Below are 18,448 nucleotides of genomic sequence, written 5' to 3'. Positions count from 1 at the left end.
TGAGTCTATTGTTATGTCCCCCTTTTCATTTCTGATTTTGCTAATTTGGATAGTCTCTTTCTGCCTTTTGATTAGTTTAGATAAAGGTTTGTCTATTTTGTTGATTTTCTCGAAGAACCAACTCTTTGTCTCATTGATTATTTTGTATTGTTTTCTTTGTTTCTATTTTGTTGATTTCAGCTCTCAATTTGATTATTTCCTACCGACCTAGTTCTCTTGGGTGAGTTTGCTTCTTTTTGTTCTAAAGTTTTCATATATTCTGTTAATTCACTAGTGTAGGATTTTTTTTTTCAGCTTCTTTATGTAGGCATTTAGTGCTTTGAACTTTCCTTTTAACACTGCTTTCATTGTGTCCCATAAATTTGTGTATGTTGTATGGTCATTTTCATTGAATTTTAGGAAGTCTTTAATTTCTCCATTTATTTCTTTCTTGACCCATTGATGATTCAGGTGAGCATTGTTTAATTTCCATGTGTTTGTGGGCTTTCTGGAATTAGTATTGCTGTTGAATTCTAGTTTAAAGCCATGGTGATCTGATAAGGTACATTAGGTTATCCCAACTTTTTTGTTTCTGTTTAGGTATGTCTTGTTACTGAGTATGTGGTCAATTTTTGAGAAGTTTCCATGAGGTTCTGAAAAGAAGGTATATTCTTTTATGTTTGAATGGAATATTCTATAGATATCTGTTAAGTCCATTTGAATAATAACATCTGTTAGTTCCCTTATTTCTCTGTTAATTTTTTGTCTGAGTGACCTGTCCAGTGGTGAGAGGGGAGTGTTGAAGTCTCCCACTATTAGTGTGTGGGGTTTAATGTATGATTTAAGCTTTAGAAATGTTTCTTTTACATATAGGTGCCTTTGTATTAGGGGCATAGATGTTCAGTATTGAGATTTCCTCTTGATGGATTTTTCCTGTGACTAATATGAAATGTCTTCTTCGTCTCTTTTTATTGATTTTTGTTTGAAATCTATTTTGTTAGATATTAGGATAGCTACTCTGGCTTGTTTCTTAGGTCCATTTGATTGGAAATTTTTTTCCCAACCCTTTACTCTGAGGTGATGTCTGTCTTTGAGGTTGAGGTGTGTTTTTTGTATGTAGGAGGATGGATTCTGTTTTTGTGTCTAATCTGTTAGCCTGTGTCTTTTTACAGGTGAGTTAAGTCCATTTATATTAAGAGATATTAATGACCAGTGATTGCTATCTCCTGTTAATTTAGTTTTCATTGTTGGTGATGTGAATTTGTGTGTTTCCCCCTTCTTTGGGATTTGCTGCTGTGAGATCATCAACTTGTCTGTGTTTTTGTTGATGTGGCCAACTTCCTTGGGTTGGAGCTTTTCTTCTAGTACTTTGTGCTGGGTTTGTGGCTAGGTATTGGTTAAATCTGGTTTTGTCATGGAATATCTTGTCCTTCTATGGTGATTGAAAGTTTTGCTGAATATTATAGTCTGGGCTGGCATCCATGGTCTCTTAATGTCTGCATAACACTTCACCAGGACCTTCTGGCTTTCATTGTCTCCATTGAGAAGTCAGGTGTAATTCTGATAGGTCTACCTTTATATGTTACTTGACCCTTTTCCTTCACAGCTCTTAATATTCTTTCTTTCTTCTGTATGTTTAATGTTTTGATTATTATGTGGTGAGGGGACATTTTTTCTTTTTAATTCAGTCTATTTGGTGTTTTGTAAGCTTCTTGTATCTTCATAGGTATTTCTTTCTTTAGGTTGGGAAATTTTTCTTCTATGATTTTGTTAAATATATTTTCTGTGCTTTTGAGTTGAATTTCTTCTCCTTATTCTATACCTATTATTCTTATGTTTGGTATTTTCATGGTACCCCATATTTCCTGGATATTTTGTGTTAAGTTTTTGTTAGATTTAATGTTTTCTTTGACTGATGAGTCTATTTCTTCTATTGTATCTTCACCTTTTGAGATTCTCTCTTCCATCCCATGTATTCTAATGTTTATTCTTGCGTTTGTGGTTCCTGATCATTTTCTCATGATTTCTGTTTCTATGATTCCCTGGGCTTCTGTTTTCTTTATTGTCTCTATTTACATTTTGAAATCTTGAATGGTTTCTTTCATATGTTTGATTGCTTTTTCTTGGTTTTCTTTAGGGGATTTGTTGATGTTTTTTAATTTTTTGTTTGTCTTTTCCTCCATTTCTTTGAGAGAATTTCTCATTTCTTATTTAAGGGTCTCAAACATTCTCCTGAAGTTATTTTTAGGTCATTTTCTTCTGCTTCATCTATACTTGGCCGTTCAAGTCTTGCTATTGTAGGGTCGCTAGATTTTACTGGTGTCGTTTTGCTCATTGTGGTATTGCATGTGTTCTTACCTTGTCTACCCATCTTTTCCTCTAATTGCTGTAGTTGGGGCTGTCTGTTACTTTGGTGATTAATCTTCCAGGTGCCAGTAGGTCTAAGGTTCTTATGGTTGCTCCTCGCGGTGCAGTCAGTGCCACGGTTCCAGTTACTCCATGTTCCTGGAGGTCACTCAGCACTCCTGGGATTTGCTCCACTACCATGGGTTTTGCTGACTCAGGCCTGCTCTGGCATCAATTGCTAGCTCAGACCTGTTTCTGTAAATGTCCCTGGTCTGGATCTGTTCCTGTGTAAGTATGTGGCTTGGGTTTGGTCCCTCAAAGGTCTCTGGCTCCTATATATTCCTCAGAGGTCTCAGTCTCAGATGCGCCTGGACCCACAGAGGTCCTGACTCATGCCTAACCCCTTGGAAGTCTCATACTCAGACCTGGACCTGCAGAGGTCTCCGGTTCCTGCCTACTCCCTCAGCGGTCCCAGACTCATGCCTAAACCCTCAGAGGTCTCTCTCTGGTTCCTGCCTACATCCTCATTGGTCCCAGACTCATGCCTTAACCCTCAGAGGTCTCTCTCTGGTTCCTGCCTACATCCTTATTGGTCCCAGACTCATGCCTTAACCCTCAGAGGTCTCTCTCTGGTTCCTGCCTACATCCTTATAGGTCCCAGACTCATGCCTGAACCCTCAGAGGTCTCTGGCTCCAGGCCACTCCCTCAGTGGTTGCTCCCCTGTACCTGCTCCTGTGGAGTTCACTGTCTCAGGTTTGCTCCAGCCAAGGCCACAGGCTTAGTCCTGTTTCCATAAATGTCCATGGCCTGGATCTGCTCCCGCTCCCATGGTGTTCACTGGCCCAGGCCCACTCTGGCCCAGCTCACTGGCTCAGTCCTACTTTTGTGGAGTTCGCTGCCTCAGGTCTGTTCTGGCCTAGGTCGCTCATGAAAGACTTCTTGAATTTGATGATGTGAAAAGCATTAGTAGGCTTAAGAGAAACAGTTTGGATAAAATAATGGAGGCAGAGGTCAGATTGATTGAACTAAGGAAAATTGATAAGGAAGTAGAAATTAACTGGTGTGAGCTGTTATATAAAAGGAGAGAAGTAGCTTGAAATCTGGGGAGATATTTAAGGAATATATATAGTGTGTGTGTGTTGGACAAAATAGTTAAAGCTGATGGTACAGGAATGACTGAAGGAACCAAGTCCTTAAGGAGGGAGGAGGGGTGGGGTCAAAGCCTGGTAGAATGAGAACCAGCTGGCTCTTGGGTTGTGTGGAGGCCAGGCAGCAGAGAACTGCAGGACTGAGGTTGTACCCTTCCCTCCCCTGAGCTCACTCCATAGAGTGTAACCCCAGCACACCTCAGCACGACAACTTAGTAGGACTAAAGCCAAAGCACTCTAGGCTCTAGATATGTAGAAGATAGATAAACCAGGAGGCCGTTCACAGACTGAGAGGGTACAGAGTGGGCAGGGTGCCGGGGGTCTCAAGGGGGTTGAGGGGAGTGGTGACTAAGTGAATAGGGCTGTGGGAGTAGGAAGTTGCTGGAGTCTCCACATTAAACAGTTCAGATGCAGAGAATCCTGGGTACTTGGCAAAAGCCTTGGTGCCGCGACTGAAGGGCTGGTTTTGAAGTAGATTAGAAGTGAAAATTATCATCACCAGGCCGTCAAGGGATTCAAAGCATAGAACTGGTGCTGAGACCTCACACAGACATCTTTTTTACTTTGCTTCTAACAAGACTAGATCTATTTTATAATAGCTGGTTAATAATTTACGTCTGAAGAGTTCTCTGCCAATTATTGCAGAAACATCCTTGCCTAATGACTTGTGTCTGCTCGCTTCCCGTGTATGCATGTGTAGCCGGAAGTCAACTTTGGGTGCCATTCCACAGGTGCTGTGTACCTTGCCTATTGAGACAGGACCTCTTACTGTTCTAGAGTTCACCAGTTAGGCCAGGCTGGCTTGATGAGCCCCAGAGATGTGCCTGTCTGTCTCCCCATCACTGATACTACAAACTTGTGCCACGATACCTGGCTTTCAGATTTTTAGTTAGTATCTCAGAAATCTATTCTTCTTTATTTATTTTTTTCTTTTTTTGAGACAGGTCTTACGATGTAGCCCTGGCTGGCCTAGAACTTGCTATGTAGACCAGGCTGTCCTGGAGCTGACCGAGACCCACAGCCTCTGCCTCTTGAGTGCTGGGATTAAAGGTGTGAGCCACTTTGCTGTCCTGGTTACCTTTCCCACATGATTCTCTTTTTGAGATTGGTGGAGGAAACATATAAAAGGTTCATTTCTTCACCTTCCTTGGGCTGGACAGCTTACATCTAGAGAAGTATGTTAGTCATAGTTGCTGCCACTTGTTAAGACTTGCCACCTCTCAGCCACTGTGTTAAGTATTTTATATAGATTAGTCCCATTTCCTGTCTCTGTTTTATAGATGAGAAGTCTGAAGATTTGAGACATCAGGTCCCTTGCCCAAGGTCACTCAGCCTTTAAGTGATGGAACCAATATTGAAATCCATGCAGCATGCCTCTAGAACACAAGATGCTAACTGTGAAAAACTGCCTCATGTCAGAGACCAGTGTGTTCGTGTTAGTGAACAAAAGAGTAGCTTCTCTCCCAATCCCTTGCCCAGAGACTTACCACTGGAACGGGGCTTCCATCTTCCCATTGCTCACCATTGGCCTGTGCCTCCCAAGCAGAGTCCAAGTGATCCCAAGCACGCTGTCACTTTTTATGGTGCTATGTTCCCAGGACAGTGCCCTTCTTCCCAAAAGTGAGCACTGCACTGTTCTTGAAACAGAGCTGAGGAAGGTACACAGGCATTTCATTCCTTCCCTGGCCCTTGGGCCTTATGAAGTCAGTCACACACAGCCCTTGTGTGGGGGAGGTGGGCTGATGGGCAAATCTTCATTCTAGATGTCCAGGAAAGTAGTGTAGGATTTGTGCGTAAGGGAAAAGCAGCATTTCTTTTGAATGGTAAAAATGAGTTACCCAGTAAGGAGCTTGAAAATCATGTTACTTTGGTTCTAAATTAACTTATTTGCTGGAAGCTGTTTTCAGGAAGCGATGTCCTTTACTTACCTTGTGCTTGCCCCGCTCCACCTTCCGTCATTAAACAGCAGCATGTGAGCTGAGGTTCCATTCCTGGTGGCCTGCTGCATATGCAGAAGATGCTCAGAAAGGAAACAGATGTGCAGAGGTTTAACAAATGCACGGTGGGAATTTCGTTCTGTTTATGGACCAAATGAAAACTGATTTTTAGCCTTTTCTGCAAGAGTGAAAGACTGTTGCACCTTTTCTTGCAAGATTAAGGCAACAAAACAGTTGTGGCTACACCATATGTTATATATTCCTGGAACAGTATCCATTTATATCAAGTCCCTAGCCCTTAGCCCTCCTTCTTCACTGCCTGCTCCCAAACCCTGCCCCCATACCCCCACACAATGCAGGATGCAGATAGGAAGCTCACCTGACAAGTTACCTTGCAGTGGCCAATCAAAATACTGGAAAGAGTTTACCTTACTCTTGAGAAAGAGGTGGCTTGAGGCCACAGGGCTGACAGCCAAGCACAGGTCCCAAAAGTAATTTAAATGGAGCCAGGAAGTTGTTTTCTACCCATGTTTTTTGTTGAGGCCTAGGTGTTAGCACCTAGGTTGAGCCAAAACCAAGTGTTGGGTGCGGGAGGGAGAGGAGAATTGAAAGCAAAGGGGCCTGGGAATGGAGTATAGTTTCAATCTGGAAGACTTGTGTCTCAGGCAGTGTTACCACAGACACCCAAGCTCAGTTGTATTGGCCTTGTATCCATTCATCTCCCTATAACTTCTCTATGTGGTCTCCTGGAGCCCCAACAGGATGTGAGATCAGAGCTGTCTGCACAGTCTAGGGCACTGTCCACCTTGCTCCCGCTGTTGACGTTTACACTGATGACACAAATGCGGCAGCAGGTGCATGAACGCCTGAGAAGCAGCACCGGGCATAGAGGATCATCACATTCTCACCGTCTTTGCTGGCGGTTTGTTTCACATAAAATGTGCTGATGAAGCAACACAAATTATTTTATTAAATCTCAGTCCTCACTGCACATCTTTCCAATATTCTGGGAAATATCCATGAGCCATTTCCATTCATACAAAACCTGATCGTTTGTAGAGTGGGCTGTGTGAGTTTGAAGCTGGCCACTATTTTAATGGAACATTGGTTTTATTTGAAAGAATGACTGACAGACAAACTACTGTTATTCTGAGTGTGGTATTTGGTCGGCATTTTCTCAAAAATGATTGAAGCGGACCTGTCATTTCAACAAAAACAACTGGCGGTGTTTGTTACCAATGACGGAATTTGAGCCTTCAAGTGAAAATGAGAATTTGGGAACTTTGTGCACACCCTTGAGAGTTTGACAGTTTCTCCATAGACTTTTGTGATGAGTTCACTGCTGCTATTAACAGATAGGATTTTTATATTGTATAATGGAATGTGTTAACATTTCCAAGAGCTATATGTCAGTAAATTAATATTTTTGATGGCCAATGTTGCATGCTTAGGTGAAGGAGTCATTGAGAGCCTTAGATACACCAGTGCGTTTTACTGCACTAAAAGCACTGATTAATTCATTCTGATCAAAATGCTACATTGTGGCTGGCTTTTAAGAAAATAGCACTAATTGAGTTATAGTGTACTATAAACCTGTGTGTGTGTGTCTGTGTGTGTATGCATGTGTGCACACGGGAGTGCACATGTCTGTGCACACATGTTCAGATGACAAAGAAGGATGTCAGGTATGCTGCTCTGTCCCTCTCCACCTTATTCCTTTGAGACAGGGTCTTTCGGTGACCACGGAGCCAGCCCCAGTGATCTTCCTGTCTCCACACCCTCCCTCCACCACTGGTGTGCTTGGCCATGCTCAGCTATCTACTTGGGTGCTAGGGATCTTGAACTCCTATTTTATGCTTGCACGGCAAACATTTCATCCACTCAGCCACCTGCTCAGTTCTAGTGTACAGTAATTTTAGAAGGAATGACTTTGGTTAGCTGACATGACTGTTGCAATTGTTCCTCTCTTTTTCACCTCCCTAACAGTGGGAAGCCAAACTTTCCTTTATATCCCAAATCATACCATGTGGTTATTGAACAGTAGTAACAGTGTCCAGAAGGGAGGAGATGAGTGATGGAGGGAGCTGTTGAGTCACTACATTGAAGATCCAGAAGAAGGCAATTGTTGAATCATTAATTGTCCCCACATAGTGGAGTGGAGTGATCAGATTCAAGAGCTGACAGAGTGAGGCAGGGAGGGGGGGAAATGACAAGAGAGAGTCAGCAAAAGAGATAAGGAGCTGGTTTGAGAGAACTATAGTTCTGTAGAAAGGACAAGTAGCAGAGAGACAGAGAGACAGAAAAAGGGATAGAATGGGAACCTTAGAGTGAGAGTTGTCCCAGAAAAGTCAGATAAAAAGGAACTCGGGAGAGGTGAAGGAGGCCATGCCTTCAACCAAGTTCTAGTCAAGGAAGACATGAGGAGAAAGTAGTTTTAGCAGAAGTTGAGGTATACTAGAGTTTAATTAGAAAAGAAAGCATCTTGTTAGTGAGATGACTCAGCCAGTAAAACTTTCGCCAAGACAGCCTGTTGATCCAAGTTTGATCCCTGGAACCCTCCTCCAGAAGGTTGTCCTCTGACCTGTGATTCATCAGAGGGACCAAACACCATGGTGTACGGGGAGACACTGGTATGTACATAGAACTGTATCTTCAGATATTGATGATATAATTACAATGATCCAATCTCTTTACAGAATGATGCGTTTCCATCATGAACTAAAATTCATCCTCAACAACAGTAAATCTTTTTTTTTTCTTTCAACAAAAGCATCATTTTCTGACCAGTGAAAATTATCCTTAAGTGTTTCTCTTGTTTGCTTTTCTGTTCAGCAGGTTAAGTCTTCTGTTATGCTACCCCCATTAAGTTTTCTATGTAGAAAAATCTATTCATTATGAACACATTTATTGCTTCATTGACTTGCCTGTTTAAAATGCAAAGAAGCACAAATTAAATGTAGTGCTTTTCCATTTTGAAAAAAGGCAGAGGAATGAGCACTATCTTCTTGAGTATTTGTCTCACAGAACTGACAGTCCACACGCAAAGGCTAGCAGATTCAGTCTCTGCTTGTTTGACACTTGTTCCTCAGCGGTCAATATTGGAAGGGATGTCTCCTGAGATTCAGCATGCTGTGTTCTGCAGTTCCAGAACAGAGGCAACAAGGCAGACACAATGGATTGTTTTAGGGAAGCAGATAACTGTCCTCCAAAATCTATTACTGTGAGGGTAAATTAAATAGGTAATAAAACAAGTTCTTGTAAAATTCTCAAGTAGCTTTGTTGCAAGGCTAATCCATTAGGGAATTCTGGATTTGAATTCATAGCCTTTAATAAATACTTACTGTATCTAAGACTTTGGCATTTGTTTTAGACACATCCTTTAATGCCATGTAAGTATTTCCCTAGATACCTAACTCTGATCAGTTTTAATATTCCTGTGGTGACTACATACAGGTGTAGACCACAGTACAGTACATTGTGCTAATGATTAAAGGAGGAGTATATAGGTGGTGGGTCAGCCTACAGGTGCTGAGTCAGCCTACAGGTGTTGGGTCATGGATCTAAGCTAGTAGTAGACGTGACTTTGCCTTTTGAGGCCCTGTAAGCTATCTTGGAATCTCACATTTTTCTCCTCATTCCAGTCTCTTAGCTCTTGTCTTTACTCTTCCCTTTATGATATCAAGGAGGACTCTGTTCCATTTCTTTTTTTTTAATGTATCATTTTTACTAACTAGTTGAGAATGTCATGCATGCATACAATGTTTTTTGATGTATTTACCCCCTACTTCTCTCTCCAACTTCTCTCAGATCTACTTTGAACTCTATTTCTTGACATATATATATGATAGATTCTTCTAGACACTTTGAGACTTGTCCTCAGTGCAACAAATGCCATCAGGCTCATAGCTGTATTGTCTCTGTTCAAACAAACAACAAGAAAACAGAAACCCCTGCATTCTCTGGTTATCTGTTCCTCATTCCACTTTGGTGGGATAACCACTGTTCTCTCAGGCTCTCTGAGGACACCTCTGGAATCCCTGTTCTATGTTAAAGTAACTCTTCTACACCTGGACCGGGATAGCAGAATGTTGCCCCCGCCGTCTTGCTTCAGTTGGATTCGGCATGTCCCTGAAAGCTTTTCCCAGCTGGGCTCATGAGAAAACCAGGCTCAGCAAGCACAATGATGTTGAGCACTGTCATCTCCGCACCCCACCACTCTCATAGACTCTGCTCCTAGATCTTTCTCCATCTGAAAGATCTGGCCCTTTCTTCTCTTGTCATCCTCTGACCTCCTGGTCATCTGTCTTACTTACTGCCTCCTTCAAAACTGTCTGCCTCCACCAAAGCTTCCTGCTACTCTGGATTTTCAGTTCTTAATCTTTCTCAATTCTAGTAATTTTTACCTTTTCTTCTTATAATCTGTTCTCTTAAACTACAAGCCATTCTTAGGAAATGTGTCGTCTGGGAATTACTGTGTTCACACAATTCTTCCCAATGAGTCAGGACCTCTAATACAATATTGAGGACTAGGCATGGTGATGGCTATCTGCACTGGTTAGGTTTTGTTTGTTTGTTTTTGTTTTAGTTTTGTTCTTGTCAACTAGATACAAGCTAGAGTCATCTGAGAAGATGGAACCTCAGTTGAGAAAATGCCTCCATCAGACTGGCCTGAAGGCAAGTCTGGGACATCTTCTTGATTAATGATTTATGAGTGAGGATCTAACCCTTGCTATGGGTATGGTCATTCTTGGACAGGTGCCCTAGGTTGTTTATGAAAGCATGCTGAGCAAACCATCTTTTCTTGCTTACTTGTAGTAGTAAAAAAGCTAACGTGGTAACATGAAGAAAACAAGTGGCTTTTTCCTGTATTTTGTCTGTGTGTAGTGTATCTTGAGATATTTCCTCAGTTCTGTTTTCCAGATCATTAAACCTCCTTTCAGCACTGTCAGGCCTATGGATTCTGGTTTTTTTTTTTTTTTCATTTCAAGATTGTAATTGGTTACTTTTCATTTTTACCTTTTGATAAACTTTTGGCTTTATATTTTTGTTGATGGCTAAAGACCCCTCATTTGTGACCTGGGAGATTGTTATAGTCCTTTCAGAAGTGTTGTATGCATGTCCTTAGATATGAATGATGGTCCCATTTATTAGACTGTGTTCATGTCTAATCATGCTGCATATATTTTCTAATTTTTTTCATCAAAAATTTAACCTCACTGTGGATTTTTGCTCCATAAGAATTCTTCTTGAACATTTAAGGAAATGCTCAACATCCTTAGTCATCATAGAAATGCAAATCAAAACAACTCTGAGATTCTGTCTTAGATCTGTATGAATGGCCAAGATCAAAAACACTGATGACAGCTTGTGCTGGAAAGATTGTGGGGTAAAGGGAACACTCCTGCATTGCTGGTGGGAGTGCAATCTGGTACAGCCTCTTTGGAAATCAGCATGGCAATTTCTCAGAAAATTAGAAAACAACCTTCCTCAAGACCCAGCAGTACCACTTTTGTGTATATACCCTAAGGATGCTCAACCATACCACAAGGGCATGTGCTAAATTATGTTCATAGCAGCATTATTTGTAATAGCCAGAACCTGGACACAACCTAAATGCTCCTCAACTGAAGAATAGATAAAGAGGATGTGGTACATTTACATAACAGTGTACTACACTGAGGGAAAAAAATAATGACATCTTGAAATTTGCGGGCAAATGGATGGATCTAGAAAACAACATATTGAGTAAGGTAACACAGACCCAGAAAGACAATTATAATATTTACTCTTCATATTATATTTGTTATTATACTCACTTGTAAGTGGATTTTAGACAGGAAACAAAGGAAAACCAGCCTACAATTCACAACCCTGGAGAACCTAGGCAGCAAAGAAGACCGTAAAAGAGGCATACATGAATCTAATCTACATGGGAGGTAGAAAAAGACAGGATCTCCTGAGCAAATTGGGAGGTTGAGGATAATGGGAGAGGGTAGATGGGGAGAGGGGATAAAGGGAGTGAAGTGGAGAAAAATATATAACTCAATAAAAATAATTTTAAAAAAGAATTCTCCTTGAAGAGTTTGCATGTTGTCTCAGGAATTTTTTAGCTTTGAAATAAGTCATAAGTTAAAAAGCACCTGGCATGGGGCATGGTGGTGTACATCTTTAATCCCATTCAGGATTTACATGGAAATCAGAAAGAGAAGGATCTCTCTGAGCTTGAGGCCAGCCTGGTCTACATAGGAAGTTCCAAGCTATCCAGAGCTAAATAGTAAAACCATGCCTCAACAACACCTGCCCATACATTTTAAAAAATGGAACTGGAAAGATTGCTCAGCATCTATGAGCACTTGCTATTCTTCAGAGGGTTCAAGTTTGGTTCCCAGTCACCTGTAATTCTAGTTTCAGAGACTCTGATACCTTTTTCTGGCCCCCATGAGCACCCACATGCATATGACATATACACACAGACACACACACACACACACACACACACACACACATATATGTAAATATAAATCTTCAAAAAGAAAGGCTTGGCAACCTTACTATGGAGAAATACTTTCTGTTCATATAAATATACAAGGCATCTCATCTTCATTTCTTTTGAAATTTTATGGTATTAATTATTGTTACTGATATTACTGCTACTGTGTGTGTGTGTGTGTGTGTGTGTGTGAGAGAGAGAGAGAGAGAGAGAGAGAGAGAGAGAGAGAGAGAGAGAGAGAGAGAATTTAATGTGTGCAAGTGCAGATACCCCTCAGGAAGAAGTAAGTACAGGCAGTAAAAGAATGGATGCAGAGCTGTTTTAAGAAGGTAATTCTGGAGTTCCAAGGTTCAGAATGTCCCCAAAAGGTAGGCTGTACAAGCTGTAGATGACCATAGGCCCTGATCCTAGACTCTTTGCTCTATAGAGAGGGGGACTGTAGCCAAAGTACTAGAGTGAATTCAAAAATGCAAGCCCCAGGCATGGTTCCCATAAACTAATGCTTATCCTATAATACTTATCTTCAGCTTCACGAATTTTACCACAGCCTCCAGTCCTTTGTCCCTGCTCTGCTTTTCTTGGCTGTAAACCTCTATGGGGTTCCCCTTTTCTGTATAGACCTGTGCTAGGATCATCATACTTATAGCAATAACCTCAGCTTCCTGGCATTGGACGCTTCCATCACTGTAGCAGCCTGGCTCCCCATCTTCTTGCTTTTGACTTCTGGTCCCCATTTTCTTACTGTACAATTGGTTTCTGAGTGCCTGCAGTATAAATAGTGTAAAACACATCATCCCAGCTGGATCTGCATATTGCCAGGACTTATTCTGTATTCTCTCAGGCAGCATTTTCCCCGAAACACTCTCAAACCTTGGCCACTGTTCTCAGGCTCCTGTGGCACTGTCTTCTCTCCTGCTCCCAGCAAATGACCTTGCCTACATGGAAAGAGCCAGTGTCTTTCACTGCCTGCTTCCCCCTCTTGGGTCACCCCATGGATGTACTGTCTGTTGCTCAGTATGGTCGAGAGTGATGGAGGTTTTCAGCAGCACTGACCACTGACCCGCCACGTCCCTCCAGTCACCATGGCAACAGTCTTCCACACTGACTCCCCATCTCAGACAAATCTTCCCTCCATAGCTTTGTTCTGCCCCTTTCTGCCGCCTCTGGACCTAACCACGTCAATTATCTTCTTTGTCTAAAGCTGAGCATCTAAGCAGCAGTCACTCCACTACTTAGATTCAAATCCCTTTCAATCCACTCTGATCGTATTGCTTCTCTGGTAAACTCTGCGGAAACCACTCTGGCCTGGCTTGACTGTGACTTCTTTCTGCTAAAGCCAATGGGCTCTTCCGCCCTTCTCTCTCATCCTCCCCATTGCTGAGCCTGCCATCTGAATGTGGTTGGTACCCTTGACACCCCTGCCCTTCCTGTTCTCCTGGCCTGCCTGCACATTCTCCTTCCTCTCAGTGTTGTTTTCTCGCAGTTCTACCCTGGCTGCTTCTCGTCTTACTCATTAAATTCCCAGTGCCTTGCCCGTGGACGGCACTCAATCAATATCAAATTAAGCATGCAAATCCAGCTGTCGGTTTCCAGTTCAAGCAATGGATTCCGAAGTCTTTAAAAGTTTAAGCAAGAAGGAGCCAACTTTTTTGAGGGCTACACATTTCCCATTACACGTGATAAATTGCTTGTTGCAACTGGAGCCCACTGGGGGTGGGAGCCATAAGAGCTTACTTGAGAACTAATGTTGCTCTGTGTTAGCCACAGAGCCGATGTAGCCATCTTATGAGAAATACAATAGAGAGATTACTTAGCAGCTGTCTCCCCACACTCTCGTTTCATTTCACTCCGTAGTTCTTGGCAGAGAATCCGGAAAAGAAAAACATAATAATAATTAAACCACACTGTTCCCCTAGACTAAATGATGTCTGCTGTTCCGAGAAACAAATCTTAAGAGGCAGCGTGTGCTCCATGACTGTTGGAAATAGAACATTCTCAGAGGTTTTTCTCCTGGAGGTTTCTGATTAAGTATCATGGCCTTTCCCCTCTCACATCACATAGTGAAGCCCCCTTTAGCTCCGTGTAACCATACGGCGAATGGCAGCACCAAGCCCCAGCTAGGTCAGATTTTAAAGCCCACTTTGGAAAAAAAAAAAAAAAGAATTCAAAAGAGAACTATTTAAGGCTCTTTCCATTGAGATAAAAAGGTGCCCCTCATGGTCCATTCAGTTGTTTAGTCCCCTCGTCCTCCCAACAAGCCATACCATCACTTTAGAGTAGATACTGTTTGCTGTGCGGATAGACTCCTGCCCAAAGATCAACAGAAATTACATGTTACTTTATTTAGTCTTGACCTGCTAAGGTTTCTTTTCCTAACCTTCAGACTCTGTCAATCAAAAGTCCCCACTTTACTCAGTCATGGGTTTCAATGAGCATTGTTGTGATCACATCTGTCCCCAACACAGCCACCTTACCAGCCGTTTTCATCCGGTTGCCTTTAGGAGCCACTGCACACTCAAGCGGAGTCTGGAAGGCTCATCACAGTCGAGTCAAGCCAAGCCTCACCGCTATCCATCTGTAACCCATCTGTAGCATTCCTGTTAACAACAGAACTTAAGAGCCATCTTACAGCCACGTTTGCTTTGACTAGTGACCAGTAAAATGGACATGGTGAAGGGCAAACACACGACATATGTAGATTGCATGAAGAAAAGGCTGCTTATCTTAACCTTCTTTTGTGACCTGTGCACCCTAGACAGTCAATGCCCTAGCTGGCTGAGATTGTCCACATGACAGATGGGGACTTAGCGAGTAGACAAACCTCTGGGCACACCGTGAGCTGTTGTTTAGATTATCTTAGCTTCTGTGTGCAGCTGTGAGGCATTGTCATGACTAGATTACGTAAAGTGGGAAGGCTCACCCTAATAGTGGGCTGTGCTAGTCCCTGGGCTTCGGTCTAGCAAGAAAGCAGGCTGAATACAAGAACTGGTCTGTCTACTTCCCCACTGGATGAAATGTGAGCATCTGCCTCAAGTGTCTGCTGTGATGGGCTATACCCTCCTACTGTGAGCAATATAAGCCCTCCCTCCCTTAAGTTGTATCTGTCAGGGTATATTATCACAGCAACAAAGCCTAAGCCAGAATGGGTATCCAGTACAGTGGGGGCTGTGAAAGTCACTGCTGACAGCCAAGCATGGTGTTGCATACCTGTAATCCCAACACTGGAGAGGTTTAGGCAGGAGGATCATGAGTCTGAGGTCAACCTGGGCAACATAGTAAGTTCAAGGCTAGCCCAGATACACAGTGAAGGCCTTCCTGAAAGGAAAAAAAAAGTCGTAACAATGAGCTTCTGGGTTTCCTGAAAGCTTCCATGTTTAAAGTTTTAAAAACATTGAACTAGCCAAACACAACCTGGATAGAGATGCAGTACTGCCCTGAGACTAAGTTTCAGGGCTCCAAGTTATGTCTGACATTGCCTTGTTTCCTTTTCTGTGCACCCTGTACCCTCTCCTCTCCTCATTGCCAACTCCCCATAAAACACACACACACACACGCATACATGCTGCAAAGCTTCAGTAAAAACTGCTGCTTCATTTTAGAGAAACACATTATCAAACACACTAGTGCTTGAGAGTTTGTATATGAACCCAACATCATTTCAAAGGTTTAAAAAGTCTCCATCCTTGTCAGGGTTTGCAGGGTACAGGCAATGCGGGTTCTTTGTTTAAAACTTCTAGCAAATAGCATGAAGATGCTGCTGATTTCCAGTATGTCTCCTTCTCAGGCCACTCCCTATGCTCCAGATCCGTGCACACACACCACATAAGTGTGCAGGACGCAACTTACCCATGAGTGCTCTGCTCTTTATCAGCAAGTGGTGCCACCATCCACCACTGTGCAAGCTGAAATCTGCCCTAAGCTCTTCCTTGTCACCTGTTTCCTTTATTCTCCCTGCTGTGGCTTGGATCTGGAATGCCCACACCTCAAGCCCACGTATAAAAGGCTTATTCCCCAGCTTAGGACTTTTGGGGGATGAGGAAAACACTAAGAACTCAAGGCTAGTGGGAAGATTTAGGTCATGGAAGGTGTGTCTTCAGAAGATGCTGCAGGGCTCTGGCCTCTCTTCTGTTCCTTCCTTCCATCGCAGTGACAAAGACAGTAGCGTTGCTAACTTGCTGCTCACCGTGATGGGCTGCATTGCTACAGACACAGAAGCAGAGGTGTGGCAGAATGGGCATGGTGGAAATCATCCTGAGAACCAAGATTCAAAGAATTCGTGTGGTTTCCTCAGCGCTGTGGTCCCTGACATGCTGGGTTCAGTTTATAGCTGTAATGGATGTTGATATCCTAAAATCAGTGTTTAATAATTTATGGAGACATTTGTGGTGGCCACAAAGCAGTATAACCATCAAAAAAAAAACCACACGTTATTTACTTACAAACATTAAGTTTAAAACCACAAAATATTTCTGAGAAGAAAGAAGATTGGGTTAGAAAACTGATAGCAGCAGATGTTTTCTATCCCACATATAAACACGAAGGCTTTGCATGCGTCTTTCTGTATACCATTCCAGCCTGCCAAGACTGGGGTCCACGCACAGTAGAGACATTAAAAGACTCTGCTGAAGGCATTAACAGCAGAGGAGGGAGCTTGAGGCCTCGTCTCCACGGCCTCCATCACTCAACATATTCTCGGGCCAGATAATGAAGCGGAAGACTGACTCGGAGAGCAGTTAAAGCTGGCAGCGTCTTTTTCCTTCCAACGTGATAACTCCACTCATGTCCCTGTTGGTGTGCCATCCGGCCGGGATGAAGGTAGAGCTTTCAGTTTAGTGACAAACATCACCATGAAGGATGCTGCTGTCAGCCATGCATTTGGAGTTGAAGCACTGTGTGGGAGGCAGTTCTGGCTGTGCAGAAAACATGCCGGAGCAGTCACCCAGAGGAGCTCAGACTAGGATATAAGTCAGCACGCTGTCTCTCGTAAGGAAGTCCCGCTAGGATAAAGAACGTTAGCAGAAGTAAACAGTGGGCTTAGTGTTCTCCCGAAGACTGAGAGTTAGGTAAAGGCTCATGTGTTCAGTTCTAGATTATTCTCTGGTGTCGTATGCTCCGACGGCAGCAGATCATAAACAGCTGTTGTTGAATGCTGAGGTCTGATGAGAATCAGGGAGCAGAGTGTTGAAGATGTTGCAAGTTCAGAACAGTTCTCAGTGTTTCTGCCTAAGGAGACCACAGTGTGGGGGCTGGAGGTGCCACACAATGACAGAGCCTTGGCTTGTGTGTGCAGAGCCCTAGTTCAAGCCCCCGTTGCTTCAGAAGTTAAAAAGTAAAAGCCTTTCAGAAAATGGTGTGGCCCCAATTTCTTGGCTATACAAACTGGGCAAGCAGGATTGCTTGTTGTCTTAGGATTATGATTGCTGTGAAGGGACACCATGACCACAGCAACACTCGTAAAGGAAAACAGTTAATTGTGGTGACCTGCTTGCAGCTTAGAGGTTTAGTCCATTATCATCATGGTGGGAAAAAAGACAGACATGGTACTGGAAAAGGAGCTGAGAGTTCTTACATCCTGACTCATAGGTGACAGGAAGTGAACTGAGACTCTGGGTGTAGCTTGAGCATATAGAGACCTCAAAGCCGCCTCCACAGTGACTCAATTCCTCCAAAAAGGCCATACCTACTCCAACAAAACCACACTTCCTAATAGTGCCGTTCTCTTTGGGGGGTCATTTGATAGCTAGTATTTATTAAAATATTGTTATACATACATATATATAGAGAGAGAGAGAGTGAGTGAGTGAGAGAGAGAGAGAGTGAGAGAGTGTGTATACGTGCGCATATACGCATGTGCATAACATTGAGCGTATGTGGAGGTCAGAGGACAGCTTTTGGGACTCATTTCTTTCTTTGCACCATATGGGTCCTGGGGATTGACCTCTGGTGGTCAGACTTGGTGACAAGCACCCCTAACCCAAGCCTTGTCACCGTGATGGCCTTTATACGGCCATGTAATGAAGAAGAGCAGCAGACTTTTTCAAGGGCAGTCAAGATGGAAGGACAAGCATAAGTGGGTGCTGGTAAGGACCATTTGTACTGCTTTTTCTGATGCGTACTCTAAAACCTGCCAATCACCAGTGGTGCTTGGATGATCTGATACAGCCAGTCCTGAACACTTTAGGTTTGAGAAAGCTCCCCAAATTCCTCTTTCATTAAATGAAATTTATGCTTTTAACATCCAAGGGCATTCGGAATGCATTATTTTCTTGGGAAGGTAATTTACCCTAACTGTTAACTTGTAGGGTGGATTGCTGGGTTCGGATCCTGCTGAGGTCTTAGACTCAGGAAGTGCACTTGTTCTATTTTAGGTAATTAAAAAAAACCGACTGAAATTGCTCTAAAATCCTTTTGGCTCTAAACTCCCTTGTGTTCTGTGAGACTCATTTATTTCATATTGTTATTAAAGCAAAGCATGGAAACCATTTGGATATATACTATCCCTCACGAGGATTCTTATTGGCAGTCTTAGCTAGACTCAGTAAATCAT

At 42.8% G+C, this 18,448-nt stretch overlaps 1 protein-coding gene across 1 annotated transcript in view; it reads left to right on the top strand.

Annotated features, from left to right (window-relative positions):
- The window catches only part of Efcab11 (EF-hand calcium binding domain 11), a 174,028-nt gene that overhangs the window by 110,846 nt on the left and 44,734 nt on the right, over positions 1 to 18,448 (top strand). The window lies entirely within an intron of this gene.

This window comes from Alexandromys fortis, unplaced genomic scaffold, assembly GCF_014885135.2.
Source record: "Alexandromys fortis isolate MF-2015 unplaced genomic scaffold, M_Fortis_MF-2015_v1.1 scaffold_63, whole genome shotgun sequence".
In the NCBI taxonomy this organism is placed as follows: Eukaryota; Metazoa; Chordata; class Mammalia; order Rodentia; family Cricetidae; genus Alexandromys; species Alexandromys fortis.
Note: the sequence above shows the minus strand (reverse complement) of the source record. Positions and strands in the feature narration are given on the sequence as shown.